This window comes from Cyprinus carpio, chromosome B17, assembly GCF_018340385.1.
Source record: "Cyprinus carpio isolate SPL01 chromosome B17, ASM1834038v1, whole genome shotgun sequence".
Lineage (NCBI taxonomy): Eukaryota > Metazoa > Chordata > Actinopteri > Cypriniformes > Cyprinidae > Cyprinus > Cyprinus carpio.
This window is the reverse complement of record NC_056613.1, coordinates 2295500-2316299: the sequence shown is the minus strand read 5'-3', so window position 1 is coordinate 2316299 and position 20800 is coordinate 2295500. Positions and strand designations below refer to the sequence as shown.

The 20800-nt window shown below is 35.1% G+C and overlaps 1 pseudogene; it reads right to left on the bottom strand.

The window, feature by feature from the left end:
• Positions 1 to 1866: 1866 nt before the first annotated feature.
• Positions 1867 to 20078, bottom strand: LOC122140228 (annotated as a pseudogene).
• Positions 20079 to 20800: the final 722 nt, after the last annotated feature.

The window sequence follows — 20800 nt, the reverse complement described above, 5'->3', positions numbered from 1 at the left end:
AGGTTTTCTGCCTGACTTTCCAACTTGAATGAAAAAAATCAGTAAGTGCAACAAAGCCAAAGCCACATTTCATGATTTATTTTCCCGAAGGCACTCATTACATTCGATGTAATGTTTGCACAACTGTTATGGTGATCCCCATGACAACACAGAGCATGACTACGATTACCGTAATGTTTTTTCGAGATGTAAGCTCACATTCTGTGACGTTTAAATCAGCATTAAATGATCAACACCATCATGCGCATGCTTGTCTTAGCTGAAATGTAAATTTTGTGTGTTTTTGTATGCATTTGCAATTCACTATCATTCACGATCAAAAAAGTCAATAATGTTTTATTTATGCATTCACATTTTCTTTGTTCTGTGGGTATAAAAAACATTTGTATGTATATGAACTGAAATCAGGTGAAACTTAACAAATCAGACTCTTTTATGGCAATAATAGAATAACTGTGGATTTACAGCAACCCCAAAAAGTATCTAGCTAGTCTCTAAAAAAGGTAAAACAGCATTTGTAATTAATTTTAAAGCCAATGTAACTACTAATTTAATTATTTAAAATCAAATAATACCAGAATTACAAAAAAAATAAAATAATTTAAGTCAATGTAAAACATGATTTGCATCTAATTTTATCCACTTAAAGACAAATTAAAAATTCCTTATGCAACTAATTTTTACCAATTAAAGTCAATGTAAAACAGTGTTTGCAGCTATTTTTATTTAAACAGCTACACATTTTACCATTTTATAAACTATTTTTCATGTGATGTGTTTCACGTTGTTTTTAATTCAGCAATGTCACTTAAATTAATTCATTAAATTAATTATATTGTCTAAATCAGTACTGACTGTTTTGATTTTCAACACTAGATGCATCATTTAATCATTTAAAATGGTACAGAGGTTTTGGAATATGTTTTGTAAAGGTTGCATCTCCCTTTATTGAAAATATCTCTTGATATTTTGATATGTTTTATTACTTAATGCAATGGTATTCTTATGCGTGATGTAAGAGTCCTGATACTTTTGGGGTTCACTGTATACCTCATAAAAGATGCCATCATATCATTCTAATACTACTCTAGTAAAATGGGTTTTCACTCTTATTGAATATCATCAATATAGCTTTGATTCCGTCATTCTCAGGGGGTTTGATATGTTTATAGACTTCAGTGTGAATGCAGCTTTCACCAACAGCTGTAAAGTGATTGTTGTTTAAAACTCTGGCATCACAATCAAAAGGTTATTGAGGCATGTGTCAATTTTTTCAACTAAACTGAAATAAATTAGTGTTTCATAGAAGTTTGTGATTTGCCATCATAGATGGACGGACCTCATCTGAGCAGCAGTGGGATGTTCAAGCAGGTTGGCTTTCTGAAAGACACATCACGGGTTTACAGAAAAAAAGGCTTTCTGCGATCCGTAGCCCCATTACGCACACCTTTGAAAAGGGAGCAAAAGTCCTCCAAAAAGCCTCTGTTCACTGTTCTGTGAATGAACAATCAGTCTTGAAGTTGTAAAGAACATAAATAATAGCATTTGAAAGGTATGGTTCACTAAAAAAGAAAAAATTCAGACATTTTACGTGATCTCATGTCACTTCAAACCCTTTTCAGTTGCTTTTTGTGTGGAACTGATTGAAGCAGAAGTATTACAGAAGGTCTTTTACATATTAATAATAATATGAATTGATTAATAGTAAGCTTCTAAAAAGTTGTTATTCACTGAAATCTTCACTTCCATCACATAGCTGTCAATCTCAGACACTCAAAAAATAGCATATAGCAACTAATTCAACATCAGTGATTGTTCAGTGATTAAGTTTTTGAAATTTGATAAAATTTTCAATAAATAGCTTCAATTTCAGTTCCTCACACAAACCATCATGAGTCATACTATTGTTACAGTACTTTTACTTTTCATTTTTGTGAGATTTCCACTGAAGAAAGAAATTCATTCAGGTTTGGAGCAACATGAGGGTCATGAGTAAACAATGACAGAATTTCCAGGTATTTTGGTGAACTGTCTCTTTAAGGTGATGTGAGTCTGTATTCCTTGAGCTCTCCATGTCTTTTCTCATTTTTGGCAACTTATCATTTGTCACAGTGAAAATCAACTGCAGGTGATCGTAACGAGTCGAGCCGCAGCTTACAAAACACAAAGGCACATTTTCACCCTGTCATTGTCTGCCTACGGTTGATGTTCTTTCTGCTCCAGTCTTTTATTGCGCTCTTGTTCTTTGGCCTGAGCCGGAGCGAAACCGTTCTGCTGTTTGGGTTCCTTCAAGGATAGTGAGGCAGACACGTGAAGCCAGTGTTAGCCTCCACTGCTGTTTTCTCTTCCTCTATCCTCCTCCTCGTCCTCTTCTTCTCTCTTCTCTTCCAGAGTAACGTTGCTGCTGTTGCTGCTGAGGACGTCGCCCAGCCTGCTGGCGGTCTTCTGGGATGTTTCCTGCGGAGATCTTTGCTCCTGTTGCGTTTGGCCAGTTTGGTGAGCGAGCCGAAGCGGTTGAAGATGTTCTCCTCGGAGGACGCCTGCTGTTCGCCGCGCTCGGCCTTCAGTCGCAGGTTGTTCAGTTTAGTGTCGATGCTCTCCTGCGAGGAGGTCTTAAAGCGCCCGGCGTCCAGACTAGCGAAGACGGCCCGTTTTTCAGGCGACAGCATGTCCAGCGAATGCGCCCGCTGCTCCAGACCCAGACGTCTGCGCTCCATGCTGCGGATGGGTGGCCGCCCGCTGAAGTTTGTCGTGGATCTCGCCGCTGAGGCGCCGCCGTGTCTCGCGTAACTCTGCACGAACATTTGCCTTCCATTCTGCCGCATGGGCCTTAAACTCTCCAACCTGTGTTACACAGATAAAGTAAAACATCATTTGCAACTGATTTTACCAGTCAACATAAAACATTACTTTCAAAGAAATGGTATTATTTAACAATCTGCATTTGCAGCTAATTTCAGTATTTTAAGCCAAAGTAAAACTGAGGTTTGCAACTAATTTCACTATGTATTTGAAGTCAATGTAAAAACTGCATTTGTAACATATTTTACCATTTAAAATCTAAGTAAACAGATTTGCTACAAATGTCTAAAAAAAAAAAAAATAAAAAAAACCATTTAAAGCCACCACAAAAAACTGCATTTGCAACTAATTTAATCACTTAAAATCAACATAAAACAGCAATGCAGCTAATTTTGCCATTTTAAAATCAAGGTAAAAAATATTTTTGCGACTGATTTTTACCGTTTAAAATCAACAAAACTGCGCTTGCAACAGATTTGACCATGTAAAGTAAACAGCATTCGCAACACATTTTACCATTTAAAATCAACATAAAACTGAGTTTGCAATGGATTTTACCATTTAAAGTCAACGTAAAACTGCATTTGCAACAGATTTTTACCAATTAAAGTTGACATATAAAAAAAAACATTGCAATTTAATTTCAGCATTTAAAGTCAATGTAATACGTCATTTGGGCAACTGGGCTCTGATATTATCATTGATCAAGATGGTGTAAAGGTGTTTCATATCAGAATGGAGCCAAATCTGAATGGGAGGGTGAAGGTCATGTTCTCAACCTCCACAGCATCTTTAAGTATCCCAGTGGTGACAGCTTCCCCTTTATCAGATATAGCATTATTTGATATTATTTTGTGACCAGTTGCTTAATTATATTAACATTACCCTACCTATAAAATAACTCTGTTAACTGTTGACTAAGAAGGATCATTAAGTGATCATTACCGTACAGCAGCCAAATCAATGACTACTTGCCTACTGATTAGCATTAACCAATAGTCTACACACCCTAGTTATCATCAGCTGAAAAGGAAGAGACAGGAATCTATGCAAAGAAAATAGAGCTCTGAGGCAGTAAAATAATGCTGTGTTGTATATTGGAGATCATGTGTGACATATCATACCTCTTCTTTTGTTTTCTTGGACAGAACCCTGAACCAGTCTCCAATCATGCTCAGGACTCCGCAGCAAAATATGCCAGACCCCACCAAAATCCAGAACCAGACCAGTAGGCTTGTACCATTTCATGTATTCTATTTTTTTTCGATCACCACCTATTAAAAAAAATTACAGTTTTAGTACACTATATAAACAGAAATCAGAAGGCCAAAAAAACTGTGGTCCAAAAACAAACATCCCATTGGAATGGAATGATCTTAACTATAATTTTAAACTAAACTAAAATTTACCATTTGAAATCAACGTAAAAAACAGCATTTCCAGCGAAATTGACTACTTAAAGCCAACATTAAACTGGGCATTTGCAATTGCAATTTGCCATTTGAAATCAATGTAAAACATTATTTCACAGCAAATTTTACTATATTTTAAGCCAACGTTAAACAGCATTTGTAACTAACTTTTACCATTTAAAGTAATTATTAAAACAGGATTCACCACTTTAAATTCAACATAAAAGCAGCATTTAACACTTTAAAAAAAAGTCAACATAAAACCGTAGTTAATTATATTAATTTTTACCATTTAAAAGTCAACAGTTAACACCATTTTGGAGCTAATTTCACCACCATTTAAAATGCAATGTTGTAACAACATATGCCACTAATTTTACCATTATAAGTCAAAGATGTAAAAAACAGCATTTTGCAGCAAACTTACCATTTAAAGTCTAAAAAACCTCATTTGGTATAAAAATTAAGCAACTCTTGACTGTACATAGGCAAAATTCTGTAAAATGCCTTCATCAGACCGCACCTACCTGCTACATAATCCCACTCCAATGCCGACGGTTGTGAGAGTAATGACATAACGAAGTAGATGGCTTCTAAAGTACTCCATCCCTCGATGTTTGTTTGAAAATCACCGCTGGGATGGTGACAAAAAATGAGTGCAGCCAGCGATGATGAAGAGTATGGTGGAGGTGACGCGGATTTTGTTCTGACCCTGATTTGCTTGTGTTTTTTGCTGTAAAGGGGCAGCAGATGCATGTGAATTAATGTATTTACATAACCAATTATTAATTAATTATCCTCAGTAGAATATCTTTAAGTCATTCCACTCACCCTGAAAACTTTCTCCACCTTCAGGATGCTCTTCATAAACACGGTCCCTAGTTGATCACCGATCCCGGCCAAGAGGAAGCCAAACAGTGGGATGCCAAATATGGCGTAAAGGATGCAGAAAATCTTGCCGCCCTCAGTCCTGGGGGCGATGTTTCCATAGCCTGTAGATGTGGGGGGAGAAGACAAGAACTTATTTAATCGTTATAAAACAAACCACTCTAGATGACCCCCTCTATTTAAACCACATGAGATTCATATATCCAGAGGGAGACAATTGGTGGCTTCCACCGAGAGAACATGGCAGTAATTTACAGACTGGCTGAATTCAAAAGGGAGTTAAGACAAGGACAGACTAAACAATTTCGGTCAGAGAGGAGATATGAGCTCAAAGTTCTGGCAGAAATATTCTTGAAGGTCAGCGCAAATCTTGTTGAAAGTAAACATGCAATGTGTGAACATAGAAAACCAAAATTTGGTCAGGATGTTTGTTATTTTTTGAGAAGAGCAAAAACAATTACGATAAACAAGTCAATGGAAAACACAGCATTTGCAACTAATTTTACCATTTAATGTCCAAATAAAAACAGCATTTGCAACACATTTTACCATTTAAAGTCAATGTAAAACAGCATTTGCAACTAATTTTACCATTTAAAGTCCATGTAAAACGCATTTGCAAAACTAATTTTTACCATTTAACAGTCCAAAGTAAAACAGCATTTGCAAGCTAATTTTAGCCCATTTAAAGTCCAAGTAAAACAGGCATTTGCAACTAATTTTTACCATTTACAGTCCCAAATAAAACAGCATTTGCAACAACATTTTACCATTTAAAATCAATGTAAAACAGCACTTTGCAACAAATTCTAAAAATTCTACCATTTAAAGTATTTGTAAAACAGCATTATGCTACTAATTGTACATTTAAAGTCCATGTAAAACAAGCATTTGCTACTAATTGTACCATTTAAAGTCCATGTATTTTAAAACAGCATTTGCAACAATTTTACCATTTAAAGTCAATGTAAAACAGCATTTAATCTTTTAAAGTTAACATAAATCATTGCAAACAAATTTTTATAACTTAAAATCAATGTAAAACTGCATTTGCAACCAAATTTTAAATCATTTAAAGTCAAACAAGAAACAGCATTTACAACAATTTTGAACTATTTCTCCTATTGTGATATGTGAGAGGTGTTATAGAAGATGGTGGGTTTATTTTACCTATCGTAGTGATGACGTTTCCAGCGAAGAAAGACGCGCGCTGAGGGTCCCAGTGGCTTGGAGTTATTGGACGTGTCTCCAATGGGACTCACTCCAGCACTGACCGCATTATAACTGCATGCTGGAAAAGTGATTCACACAAGAGAGAAACACTCAAAAAGCCATTTGGAAGTTGCTCCTTCATTGACAGTAAGTGGACCCAAAGTAGACCAATATTAGGAAATCAATTTAAAAAGCCATTTCCCATGAGGTCCACCAACGCCGCAATGTGAGAAACTCCAAGAAACTCACATTTCGCAAAGTAATTTCACAAGAATGCTGTTTAGACTTTGGAGGTAATAGCTAAGTGCCTGATATGATGTCAAGCCAACCTCTTTGTGTTTCAGTGTCTAAAAATCTTGCCACTGAAACTCAATCTGCTCTCGTCTGTCAGTAATTTAATCAGGTTTGTGGCTCTTCTCAAACTATTTAAAGAATAAGTGTATAAATGGATTGGGCTGAGTAAATGTAGTCAATAAATCAATTTAGTAAGTCCTGTCTGAGCAGACTGTGGTGATGCTGTTTTTTGTAGTAATCACGCCAAATCTTGCTTTTCGTAATCATAAAGATTTGTACCTCAGAGTAACAGGGATATTTTTTTAACGGAAATGCAGAGCAGTAGAAATGTTATGGGCTGCAAATCAGTCCTATAAAACTATTACCATAAATTAAGCAAATTTCAGCTTGATCACATCTACCTTAGGAATGCTACACCTATCACCTGCATTCTATATAAGCTCTATTCAGTATTATCAGCAGCTTTTTTTCGCTTGCTTCAGAGCAATTACCCTCCTCCATCCCCAGCTCCTCCCTTTCTCCACAGTCAGACCTGGCTTTCTGATATTCCCCCTTGTGAATCATCAACTCCTTTATTTTGAGCTACTGTGTTAAAACTTAATATCATTAAGTACATTGGGTGATATCTGCTTGTTCTGTTCTGTTGACCCGGGGGGTTTATTATTGCTGCTCTCCCTGCTCATATCATGACAGTTTTTGCCCAGAACAGCACCATACCACCAAAACAAACTGTGGGCTAAGTGGTCTATCATTTTGAAGATAGTGGTCATGACAGAATTAAGTAAGATGGTTATCAAGAAGAGAAAACGCACAATAAAATAACATGCTGTCAGCAAGAAACTGCTTCGTTCCTCTGAGTAATGTCTCTTCTGCTCCCGGCAGGAATCGCTGAGATCCTGCAGGTGGGAAGATTTTTGAGTCAGTTCCTTGCTCACGGCCAGAACACCGACAACAAGCCTCTGGTCTCGCATTACGCAGGACAGAGACAGTGTCCACATGACAGACTGAGTTTATGAAGGGCTTTTGAGCTGAATCTTCAGTATGGATGTGGCTTCAACGTGCCCTACAAAAGTGCTTGTTTTGGAACCAGTTTACAGGCACAATGTCTCAGTTTGATTTAAATGAAGATTGTGCTTGAGTTTCTTTCCTCTCAGATGTTTTCTTCTAAGAAGAGTCCCTAATTAATAGCTCAGTTAAGCAAATGAGTATTTCACTATAAAGCCTACTGTATCATATTCTACTACAGTTTCACACAATCCTCTCCACGTCTTCTGTCTTCTGATTGATTAGTTTTAGAGTTTTTAAGTCTAATTGTAGGAAAACGTCCACTCCCAGCTGGTACTCACGTGTCTTTTTGCTTGTCACATCTTTGCTGATTTTGAACAAGTAACGGTCAGAATACAACTGCAGTAATATATCCAGATGGAACTCTTTACTGGACTGAAAGCAGCTCAGCTTTACTTGATTCTCCATCCATCATGGTTTTAGAGTCCCTCAAATCTGATCATCAGGATCTGTTTGAGGAGCGTTTGGGTTTCCAGAAGCTTTACTTTCACTAGTTCCTCAGCGGAGGAATGATCCTCACAAGCCTCCAGAACATCTCACATCTTCTGAGGAGCCTTTATTTCTTCATATTCTCCAATCAGCACTGGATTGCATTGCATTATGTTTGATCAGTTCAAATCATCAATCTCATCTTATGAATACTTTTTATTTAGTGTGATGTTTTGTCTCTCTCTCTCTCTCTCTCTTACTGGAGATATAATGTGTGTGTGTGTGTGTGTGTGTGTGGGTGTGGTGTGGGGTGTGTGGTGTGTGTGTGTGTGTGTGTGTGTGTGATGTGTGTGTGGGTATGTCAGTATTCTGCTGTGATGTTATTAGATTGACAAGCATCAGAATGTAGTCAATAAATACATATCAGCAGGTGCCATGTGCACCAAATTAATTTTTTTTTTTGCTCCGTTTGAGTCTCTAAATAAAACTGAGCTGTTTTTTCCTCCATACTACATCAGACTATATGAGTCATAAAAATCCCTGTAGCCAAAATGATTACTCAACAAACAAAACATAAAGGTTCAATAAAACTGTTCCATTTAAAAAATAAAGATAGATTTTTTCAGGACCTAGTCTGCTTTACATGTCTGATTTGTGATTTTTTCTGTGGTCAGTTACCAGCCACGTGGCTTGTTGTGCTTCATGTGGACCATGAAGACGTCGGAAAGCCCCAGCAGGCTTTTGCTCTCAAGAGACTACTGCCTTAAGCGGGCCAAACATTAATAAATTGATTCCCTCAGGTCTATTCCCTATCGAGGGGATCCCGTTTTAAACTGTCCTTGGTTGGGAAATAGAGAATCTGATATTTTTTTTTTTTGTTTTTGGCATGAGCTTAATTGCCTGTTGTACTGTAGGGCACTCTTTGAGGCACAAAGGATGCTTACATGCCCGTAAATAGGGAAGATAATGAAGATAAGGACCGTAGTGTGGTGTATCTGATCACTCACATATGCAGTTATTTTCAGGTTTGACTGAACTCTCAGTAAACTGGGTCAGATGGTCACTTGATGATTTAAACATTTCATGCAGTGTGGTCATGTGATGTGATTTTAATATCACTGATATACTATTTTAGGTTTTATGAATATTTTGAGTTATTTTGTCTTTTTCAATTTTAGTTCATTTTAGTAATTTTGTTGTTTTAGGCATTTAAAAAAAACATATAACTATGTAGTTTATTTTTATATTGTTAATTTTAATATTATTTTTCAGGGTTTTAGTAATTTGTTTAATTCAAAATTAACCTAAGGAGAGAGGAAGAGAGAGAAGAGAGGAGAGAGAGATGAGGAGAGGCAGATGAGTTTGTTTCCGCCGCCCCTTTTCCTTGGCAACTAGCTGAAATAAGGATTAATTCATTTTTTCACAGTATTTTCTAGCTGAAATAAGATATTTTTTTCAGTATTTTTTATTTTGCATGTATTTAAAAAAAATAATAATAATTTTCCAAGTTATATTTTATTTTTATTTTTTTTTTTTTTGTTTTATTATTATTTCTATTATTATTATTATTATTATTATTATTGTTATTGTTATTATTCTATTGCAAATAGCTAAAATTAAAAAAAAAAAGTTTTAAGATTTTTCCATATTTTATTTCAAATAAAAATTATTTTAATTAATATAAATAATATAATATATGTAATTTTAATATAATTATAATATAATTCATATTGTTGTTGTTGTTTTGTTTTCCCCCTTGGCTGAAATAAAATGTTTAAAAGTGTATTGTTTTGTTTGTTTTTTGTTCCCCTGTATCTTGTAAAAGTATTTTTTATGTAAAGTAATGAAAATAATATAAAGAGAGAGAGAGAATTCCCTTGGCAATTATATATTATTTTAGTTAATTTAATTTATTATTTTTTTAGTAAATGATAACAAACCTGTGTGGCAATACACTACTAGTAACACAGTATGCGTTAAGTGTGCAGTATGCTGGCTTTCTGTCTCCAAACCTCATCACTTGAACTGTGATCTGTATATAAGTGACCGTCTGCTTGCCTTGTTATTATAGATCCCTGGACCACTCATTGCATGGGAACGCTTTGCATCAGTGAAGCCCCAGTTTAAACCTTGACAAAAAAGTCCTAAGGTTGAGATGATGATGTTTTAATTCTTGATTATAAAGAGCTAACCATAAACAATTTAACCTTTACAGCTTGTTATTGTTATTAAACATGAAATTAGTAGCAAATAATAATAATAAGTATCAATACTAATAATAATAATAATAATAAATAATATACTAATAATAATAATTTTATTAAGCCTGTTATATAATGGAAATTTTTCCCAACGATCTCATCCACCTTTCAAGTATCCCCAGGCTGACTCTGTAGGATGTGCCTGCTGTGAGAAATCAATGCAAAGGTTTAATTGATGGCAGCACATTTGCTCTTCCATGTATGTGAGATATATGTGCTCGCTGTTATGGATAACAAACTAAACGTGGTGCTTTAACCTCCACACAGCACCCAAAAATTCAGACTGAAGTGCAGTGTATGCAGAAGTGAGACTGCTGAGGCCAGAGGGATTCATGTGTGTCTTGGAAACATGACTTTACTGTATCAACTTATAGCTCAGCGTCGAACCGGATGGAGGGACACAGAAGGGGAGATGTGTGATTGCGGCGCACATGAAGGAGTTGTTGCTGATGCTGAACATGGCGGGGGAAAAAGCTCATTCGGGGTCTTCAGAACATTCTCAGATATGGAGTGTCACCCCAACGACCCGGTGTACGATGGTTGAAATATCAGTCATATTATGACACTGATTCATTCTCTATAGGTGCACCTAATATTTTTAAAAAAGCCTCCGCTTTCACACCACCTACATTACTAAGAGCTAAAACAAAATTAAAAAAAAATATATATAACATAATTTTTTTTCATATTCACTTTGTGTTACTATAAACTGATTTCCTGAGAAATGACAATGAAACTGTAAAAGCTATTCCTGAAATTATAAATTGTAAAATGTTTCCCTAAATACTGTATTATCTATACTGCCTTCTGTAATTAGGCTATTTTAAATGATGTTGAAATGTCATTGTAGTACAATAGGTTTTTTTTAAACATAATTGAGAGTTAATGAAAAGTATTACAAATTATGATATTATAAAATTAATGTATCGTATTAAATATAACAAAGGAATATATACACAAAAAAAAAAAAATAAACTGTTTTACTTTATATATATATAGATATAGATATATATATCTAGATTACTATAATATCTATATCTATATATATATAATTACAAAAAACACAGGAAAACCTATATTTTTTGATTCTTTAACACTATAAACACTTAAATTTCTGAGATATCGCTTTCATCATTAACTAAACCAATACAGCCAGAAAATAATGTCTAGCAATAAACTAAATGTTAACTAAATTAAACTAAAGCGCCCAAAAAAACATTACTTTATTTCAGCTAGTTTTTCATGGCAAATTTTTTTTTATTGAGTTTTTAACTTGATAAAAAAGAAAACTAAAATAACTGCTAAAATAAGCTGAAATAAACCTACAGATGTTTTCTAATAAACAAAAACGCAGACAAAAAACACCAATGAAATTACTCAAATAAAAATAAAATAGAAAATATTAAAATATTTTTTCTTTTCGTTTTTTTCGTTTAAAATTAAATATATGATTCTTCATAGGCATGTTTCCATTGATCTTCATTATGTGAACTTCATGAGTTAAATATCTCTTCACTTCTCTACTTGATTCTCCATAACTTTAATAACTTTAGTCTCTCATTAGTTGATATCTCTCTGAGTCTGATCTCACCTTGATGAGGTCCTCGAGCTCGGCTGGAGAGACGCAGGGGTTCCTCTGCAGGAACAGGGCCTTCTCTCTGCGTGATGCTGTTCCTTCTGGTTGCTCTCGAAGGGTTGCTCCAGCGGCGCGGAAAGGCCAGAGACCGCCGCACACCAGGTCCATCACCACCACCACAAACACGGTCACCACCGTCTTCCACTTTCATGACCGAGTGGAGAGCAGCAGACGCCCACGTCCCGCCATCCATACGTCATCCCCGTCACCCACGCACTCTGGCCGAGCGGGACCGAAAAGAATGGAGAGGCGCGGGAGGAGAACCGCAGTGACCGTTCACTTTCACCTCACAGCCCATCGGGTTCTGCATGGCCCCTACGCTGGCCTGAACCACCAGACTGGACTGGACCTTCTTCGGCGGACGATGTTTTTTCTGAACAGCCACTAAAAACAGACAAAGACAAATCAAATAATTGGACATATTACCAGTGTTGGGGGTAACGCATTACTTTTTTTAATTTAGAAAAATATATCAGAGTTATTTTTTCAAATGATTAACACCAGGTACTACGTTGTTTTTTCCCCCCCTCCCCTCCCCCCCCCCCTGTACTGACTGACAGCTACTGGGTTTTGCATGTTTATGAGAAATCGGGCAGTTGAGTGCAGAGATTTGTTTGTGTGTGCGCTGTGTGATGAACATTTATGTATATTAATCTTTTTTTAAATTAACCAATGTCTTTGCTGCTGGACCGTTTTTTTTGAAAAAAAAAATGATCTTAGTATTCGACCATACTAATAAGCAAAAAAGCACTTGAGATAAACTAACGATTTTCTGCTTCAGTTTTTAGTATTTCCTGAAGAAGTGTTAAAAACACATTCTTCTCCTGTTTTCGTCTGACAGATTACATTAATTTACTTTTCCCTTCAGCCTGAGGTTTACCTCATTTCCCCTTTTGGGTGTGAAAAACGTTTTACAATTTTTGCCTACAACAACAGAATCTGTTTTAAAAAAAACAAACAAGCAAGCCCTTCCCAGATTTAAAAAGTAACGCAAAAGTAACGTAATGCATTACTTTCTATTAAAAGTAACTAAGCAACATAATTAGTTACTTTTTATGGAGTAGAAAGTTTTTTTATCCACCTATGAAGTAGCACAAGTAACTTTCCCCAACACTGATTATCACAACCAAAATGAGCATCAGATTGAATATTTAATTTTTGTTTTTGTTGTTTTTGATGACCTAAAGGAGGTTTTTTATCCTCCAGGATTTATTGTAGTTCACTAAAATAAAAAACCATAAAACATGTTTGTTATATCTCCTTGAGGGTGGGAAAAAACATGAAATTGAAATAAAATACTTACGCGAGTTTTCCGCATTTTTTTTGTTTAGTCTTAACTTTAACGGTACTAAAATAACAAAAATTTAAATGAAAATAATAATAATAAATAAACCTATAGACATTTTTTTTTTAAAAATCTATATCAAAATATAAACAAACTCATAATAGTTTGATGCTGAAATACCACGGGTTTCCGGATGTGTTTTTTATGTATTTACATAGACACATGGATATAAACTTTTAGTCTACAAAGACATTGTTGGAATTTCTTATGAAATTCTAGTAGGAGATCTCAAAAATACTGCATAATAATTTTATATAAATAATTTCCATTTATTGACTTCTCATTTCTTTCTAGAAAGAACTGAGATATTTGAAGAGAATCTTATTTTGTGAGTTTTTCTTTCCTGAGCAAATAGATAGGTCTGCATAAATAGATATTTCTATTCAGTTTCTATTCTATACCATATGGTTTTTTGTTTAACAGCTACCATGTGTTTAGGACCTTTACGACCTAGTGTGAATATGCTGTCATGAAAATTAAGCTAATTTTTGTTCATTAATGTAATGTGAATGTTTTTTTTAAAATAAATTGGGTTTAAACGGTTTTAGACATGCTGAAGGTTGTTAACTGTATAATACTAGCCATTCTTTAAAGCTTTAAATAATCTTTACAAATATATATTTTATTACAGAATTTTGAGACATAACTATTGGAAATTGGGAATTTTTTTAAAGCAGGTAGACATTAAATATAGATATATATTAGAGTTTTTTTTTGAGTCTTTTTTTTACCAAGAACTACATTTCATCAGGTCGTCCACTTTACAATATTCACATTTATTTTATGTGTTAAAACGTTCCATTACACTTTGTCTTATTTGTGAAATTTACATGCAATTCTGAGTGAAAATTACACTTACACACAATGCAGAATCCCACAGATGCAGTTAAATAACAAGATCATAATTGGAGCGCTGAGGTTTGGATGCAATGAAGAATCGTTCTGGTTAAGCAGCAGCGAGCACTCAGAGAACACTCTATGTTAAAGAGGATCTCCCACCGAAGAGAATATATTTATTTTTTCGTACTCTACTGGGTGTTGGGCGGTGGCCTTATTCGCGCATGAACGGGTGAAGCATCACAAGGGAGATCCGTGTTTCTATAAAAATGATCTCTTGAATGATGCCGCCATGATGAGTCCTACTGCGAGTCAATTCATGTTCTTCATGTGAGCGCAGCTCCTGCGTTCAAATCGCCTTGTTTAAACATTCGCGCTGCCTTTGTGGTGGAACACAGGGCTTAGACTGTTAAGTCACAATGATGTAATGCTCAAACCACCCCATAATTTACATTATGCAGGCTCCGCCCCTCAGCATGCTTCAGTACAGTCCCTTTGTAAAAAAAAGAAACAGAAAATATTGCAAGTTTGGGATTTTTGAAAGACCACATGGATTAAATGTATCGATTGAATAAACTGAACCTGCATGTGCATGTATTGTTTTGCCTAATAATCAATAAATGCACCTTTTTTTTTTTTTTTTTTTTTTTAGACTTTGAATGACTCAAGGATGGCTGCTATGTCAGTACATCTGAGACATACAAAGCTTTCAGCAGTCCAGCCTCCTCACCAATTCAATAATATCCAATCAAGTAGGTATATCAACATTGATGAACGCCTATACCAAATGGTAGCAACAACAATTAAATGAAGAGTATATAAAATAGCCCTTTCTGATATATAAAATACATTGATAACAGTCATGACATTATTTTGTCATTTTGAAAGCCATTATGTAAATGGTATATATTTCCAAATTAGAATTTGAAAATGCTTCATTCAAAATAAATAATAATAATAATAATAATAGTTATATGTGTGTGTATTTGAAAATGCTTCATTCAAAATAAATAATAATAATAATAATAATAGTTATATGTGTGTATTTTCTTTATATATTAAAATCCATAAAAAGATGATATCATATATATGTATATATATATATATATATATATATATATATATCTATATATATATATATATATATAATTTTTTGTGTATTGATATAAATGTAACCTATATATTCAACAATAAACACAAAAAATAGAGTTTATAAATAAAAGACATAGAAATACATTTTTCCATGTTGTATATATATTCTGTGTGTTGTGTGTTGGTTGTGTGTGTTGTGTGTTGTGTGTGTGTGGTGAAGTGAAGAAGAAAAAAAAAATCTGATGATTAAAAAAAACAACAAAAAAATACCAGCAATAATCCGACCACCCCTTAAATGAAATATTTTCTCCTCATTATAAAGTGCAATGAAACCCCTCAAATGCGGTAAATAAAGGATGAACTTGAGTGAAATAAACCATGTGACACAACTACAACCATTGTTCAGGGGGTCCCAGTTCAGCAATTGTTTCCTCCCCTCGATTCTCTAAGCGGGAATTTAATGATGATCACACCTTTCCGTATCAGAGCGAAATCAGGTTTTCTAACCAGCATGCACACAGTTCAGAGTAGAGACTATAACGCTTCACATTCGCGCTACACTGTCTCAGAACACGCGCACGCTTCAAAGCCGAGCGCAGGTGATAAGGATGAGGATGAGGATAGGAGGAGTGTCCCGTCAGTGTGAGACCACCCAAACATCTCTCTCATTCTCTCAGACACTTCAAGCTTTGTGGGCATCACTTTGTAGGAAAGCGAAAATGAAAGCGCTAAACGTTCTTGAGAATCTGGGAGCGTCTCTGCACTCGCCTTTTGTTTCAAGCGTCATCCATCCTTTGTTTGTTGTGCTCCACAGGCTTTAAGTCATTAAAACAGCTCTTTATTCATTTCGTGTTCGTTATAATATCCGGAGATATGATCGCGTAGTGTTGAGCTTGACAGATAGAAGTGATACTCACTCACTGGTCATCGCGGTTTTCCGGCGTGAATGCGGCGCAGAAGCGGATCGCAGAGGCCGTGCACATGGAGAGAGCAGGTGCGGCGGGGCTGGACTCACCCCCACCAGCAGCAAATCAACGACTACACACCAATATGAATTATTCATTTCGACTGTGGGTTGTATTCAAACCATAAACGCCTTCATAATAATCTAAAAATATTCATTTACCCATTACTGCTATAGAATACCATATGTTTATGAAGTAAATTTGCCAATAATAATAATAATATCATATAATATTTAACATATTAATTAATAAAAATAGAATATTTTTTAATTATTTAAATATGACAACAATGTTATTATCTAATATTTAATATTGCATTTTGAAAATAATAATAATAATATGATATTATTTACTGTCATGTGTTTTTTCGCCAGAAACCTTCAGTAAACATTTTCACTAATAAAAGTACAGTAAAAATCTACTTAAAAACTATCTTTTATTATTTACTTTTATTTTAAGAAATTCAACAAGCATCCTTCCGAATAGGTTAAATTAAAAACAAGTTGATGCTTATGGTTACCGCATTCTTACAACCAAGTCATTTTCTTTAATTAGTTGCTTGTGATTACTGTACATGCACTTTTTTTTAGCACTTTAAAGGTAAAGGGTATCACCCCAGTGAAAGTTTTGTACCTTTTTCTTCTGAGAGTTTTCACATACTGGAGAGAATATTCACTCTAGAACTTCCAGTACTTTTTTTTTCCGAGCCTGTGTTAATCATGTTTAGAGAAAACCACGGATGTCCCCTACTCTAAAAATGTAGTCATAGTATAAACCGAATGGCCAGTAACTGCCATGCAGATTCCTCCTGTTTTTGGTCCTATAGATCTAACATAGTGCTCTTTTGGATGTTGCACAAAGGACCAAACAACATGAGTGAAATGCAAATCAGTTTCATATTGAGGCCGGCTCATTCGGCCCCCAGACAGACGATGATACCAGGCCCCGAGCACTTCAGTAGGAGACCGACACGGATCTTTCGAATCACTATCTTGTGTCCTCCCCCCTGCCAATGAAATATACAAAGAAAAGGCGAGAACCAGATTTTAAGGGCTCAGCCCTTCTAAATCGCTGTGTGTGTCATCAGCTTCCTGCTCAACAATGGATTTTCCTGGTTGCTACAGTGAATTCTATTCGCCTATTGTTCACCCTCTTTCTATTCTCCGCATCTTGCAGCCGCTTGCATATTTCATGCCATCAACGTCCTGTTATTGAATTAAATGTCAGCTGACCCTGCGGAGGTCTTCTTTAGTTATAATTAAGATTTATGGCTGTATACTGAAAGCTTTATGTCCTCACCATTCGGCAGCTGAAGCCAGGAAGGGTGATGGTCACCGGTCCAGAAGCAACCCGTGCCTGTATGAGGAGCTCAGCGCCGCAATTTTAATAATAAAACGTTTGAATTTAAAGGAAAAATGTGAATTTTTCACATTTAATATGTGTTCCAAAAACCTTGCAGTGGTTTATATTGAGTTAATGGATTTACATTCCCCTCTGTTCAAGAGGTTGGAGAATTTATTAAAACTGGAAATGGCAGGAAGAGTAAGTAACTGAATTACAATTCGAAAGAAAATTCACCACCCACACCACAGCAGTGTGTTGCATTATTCCAAAAACAGGGGTTAAACATTACATATTATATAAAAACATGACTAATTATTCCTAATATACTGGCTGATACTATACACTACCGTTCAAAATTTTGGGTCTATAAAATGTTTAGATGTTTTTAAAAAGAGTATCCTCATGCTCAATCTCATATATACTGATCAAAAGTATTTGATAAAAACAGAAATACTTGGTGAAATAGTTTTTACAATTTACAAATCAACAGCTTTCTCTTTGATGGATAGATTTTAAAATGGAATTAATTTCTTTGTGTTGCAACCCTGACAGGGAAGAGATTTTTCAGTCAACACCATCATACTCCAGTCCTGTCCAGTTGTCACATGATCCTTCAAAAGTCATTCTAATATGCTGATATGAGAGTGCTGCCTGCTGTGCTCAATCCAACATGTATTGATTCTTGATTACTGTTGAAACAGTTTTGCTGCTTTTATATTTTTTAGGGAAAACTTTTTAAATTATTATTATATTGTGATGCATATGAAAGTTCACAAAGAACAGCAGTTTTTTGCAAATGTCGTTCACCACTGTTCACCTTTTGATCATTGTAAATTGCCATCTTTCTTTGCGTAAATAAAAGTAACATCGTGTTCTGACCCCAAACATTGTTGAACAGGTAGTGTCTAGAGGTACATTTTTCACACCATTATTAGACGATGTTTATCCTAAAACAAGTTTAAATCTGTCAACACAATTAGTTGGTGTAATTAAAAGAAAACATTCTGCTATAGCTTCTTTCTCTCAAGTGTTTATAAAATAATAAATGAAATCATTGCGAGTTTTTCATTATAATACTAGTTAATAAAAAAGAATGTTCTAAACCCCTTTCGTTTTCTTTTCATGGAACAAAGTTATCTTTGTGAAGGCAGTGGACATCATAAACCAACGACTTTAGACTTCCACTGACAGGAATTATAGAAAGTTATGTGAAATATGTTTTTGAGTGCTTTGTTGCATGCATGATTGCTCTGGCATTTTTGTATTCCTTTGGCATTCACATGATCTTTATGGTCTTTTCATCATTCCAAGCACTTTGGGGTACTCCTTTCAGACTAAAGCTTGTCACTAAACTCCAGCTGAGTCACCGGATGCTGAGGATTATTCTGCACCCCCGTCATGTTCAGTGAACCCTTGTTGATGTCACTCCCACTCCTGATTGTCACCTCATTCACTTCAAAACCCGCATCACTGCGTCGCAAAACATCACAGTCATGATAAGACGGGAAAACCCTGCTGCATATACAGGAATTGAAGCATAAAATGGCGATGGAATACTTGGTCGTGTTACATCAGAGGGGAAATTAATGTCCATTTTTTTTTTTTTTTGTTTTTTCTATTTTTGTTGCCTTTTATCTTTTTTTTTTTCTTTCTTTCCCCCCAAATGTTTGATGTCAGACCTCCATAGAGTCCACTAGGATTGTTAGATGCTGTTCGGTTCATCAAAGATGCTTATATGTAAGTGTTTAAATGGAAGCATTAATAGTTTTTTATGACATTTAATTATGAATAGTTTAAAACTCTTTACGAATTTAATGTTTTTTATTATCTGTCGGTCCTCTCCCTGTTCCTCACAAGGAGACTGTGGCAATGCATTTGCATTTGAAGGACTCGTATAAACATCAAAATAAACGGGACTGAAATGAGAATCTTAAGTTCTGTGTAACAATATGAGAGAAAAACAATAAATGTTGTTATCATTTTCACATATTTAATTGTTTTTTGACTCAATTATTAATGCCGATTAAAAAATGCATGTTTGTATTTTATATACAAAGAAGTTCAACAACAGCTCCTGGGAAAGATACACAATTTTTGGTTACAGATGTTCTGCGTTTTTGCCAGAGGAAATCATTCACATAATGTGATAACTCTCTTTTGCTCCATCAGCTGTAAGTTGCCTTGGGAACTAAAAAAAAAGCACATCTGCTTAATGTGGTGAATGTATATGTAGATTTTTTGAGCCAAAACAGAGATGATTTAGTAGTGATTAAATGAAACATCTCTTTCTCTCTTTCTTTCCATTTACTGCTACAGCATAGTACATAAAACATGAATAAATCTTGATAACATGAAAAACATTTGGTCCCATATATGTATTACTTACTTTGGAATGCATAAGTCATGTTAAAATTTAGCTTCATTCTGTAAAAGAATAAAAATGTCACTAGAGTTTATTTACCATTAAATATAAAACATCTTACCGTAATCGCCCATTCCTATAAGGGGCCATTGGATGTGGCCACCATTAACCTTCATGGAAAAGAAACAGCTTGGACATTCAGCAGCAGGAAACTTTTTTTGTAAATCAATATGAGGGTGAGTAATGACTAACAAAACAGAGGTAGGCCTTGTGTTTTTTCCACTTAAATGACTTGAAAGGCTGATGCCAATTAAAATGAATGTGAGCAAAATCATATATATAGCCTACAACAGTTTTCCCAACCGCTTATGGCTGGTACAGCTGTTGAGTTTAAGACTCAAAAGGAAGCAGACTACATTTGCAAGTGATTAGAGAAATCCCTTCTTTTAACCATCCTGCCGATTGACGCCATTTAAAACCACACATGGAATATCTCTGCTCTATTAGCCTTCTAGAAGTCACTAGAAAAATCATTTAGGTTTTAAATAAGCCTCATATTCATGTTGTTAATTTTTTTAATGCAAACAGTAAAATATTTGCCCACTACAAAACAGGATGTTTATAATTAAGGGTATTTAAAAACATTCTAAGGCTGAATGATACACGAGGCAACTTTCTGTAGTGCTTGAGCAACTTCCCATTGAGAATGGGTAACAAATTTCTATCTGGATACTTTACTTCGGTTGTGGGCCTGTGTCTCACCTGGTTGCCCGTTGAATGGCAATATTGCCCAAAAAGTTGAGCGCCGTGCATCATCAGCCCTAAGAATTCGAGCACATTTACCAGCTGTGTTCTT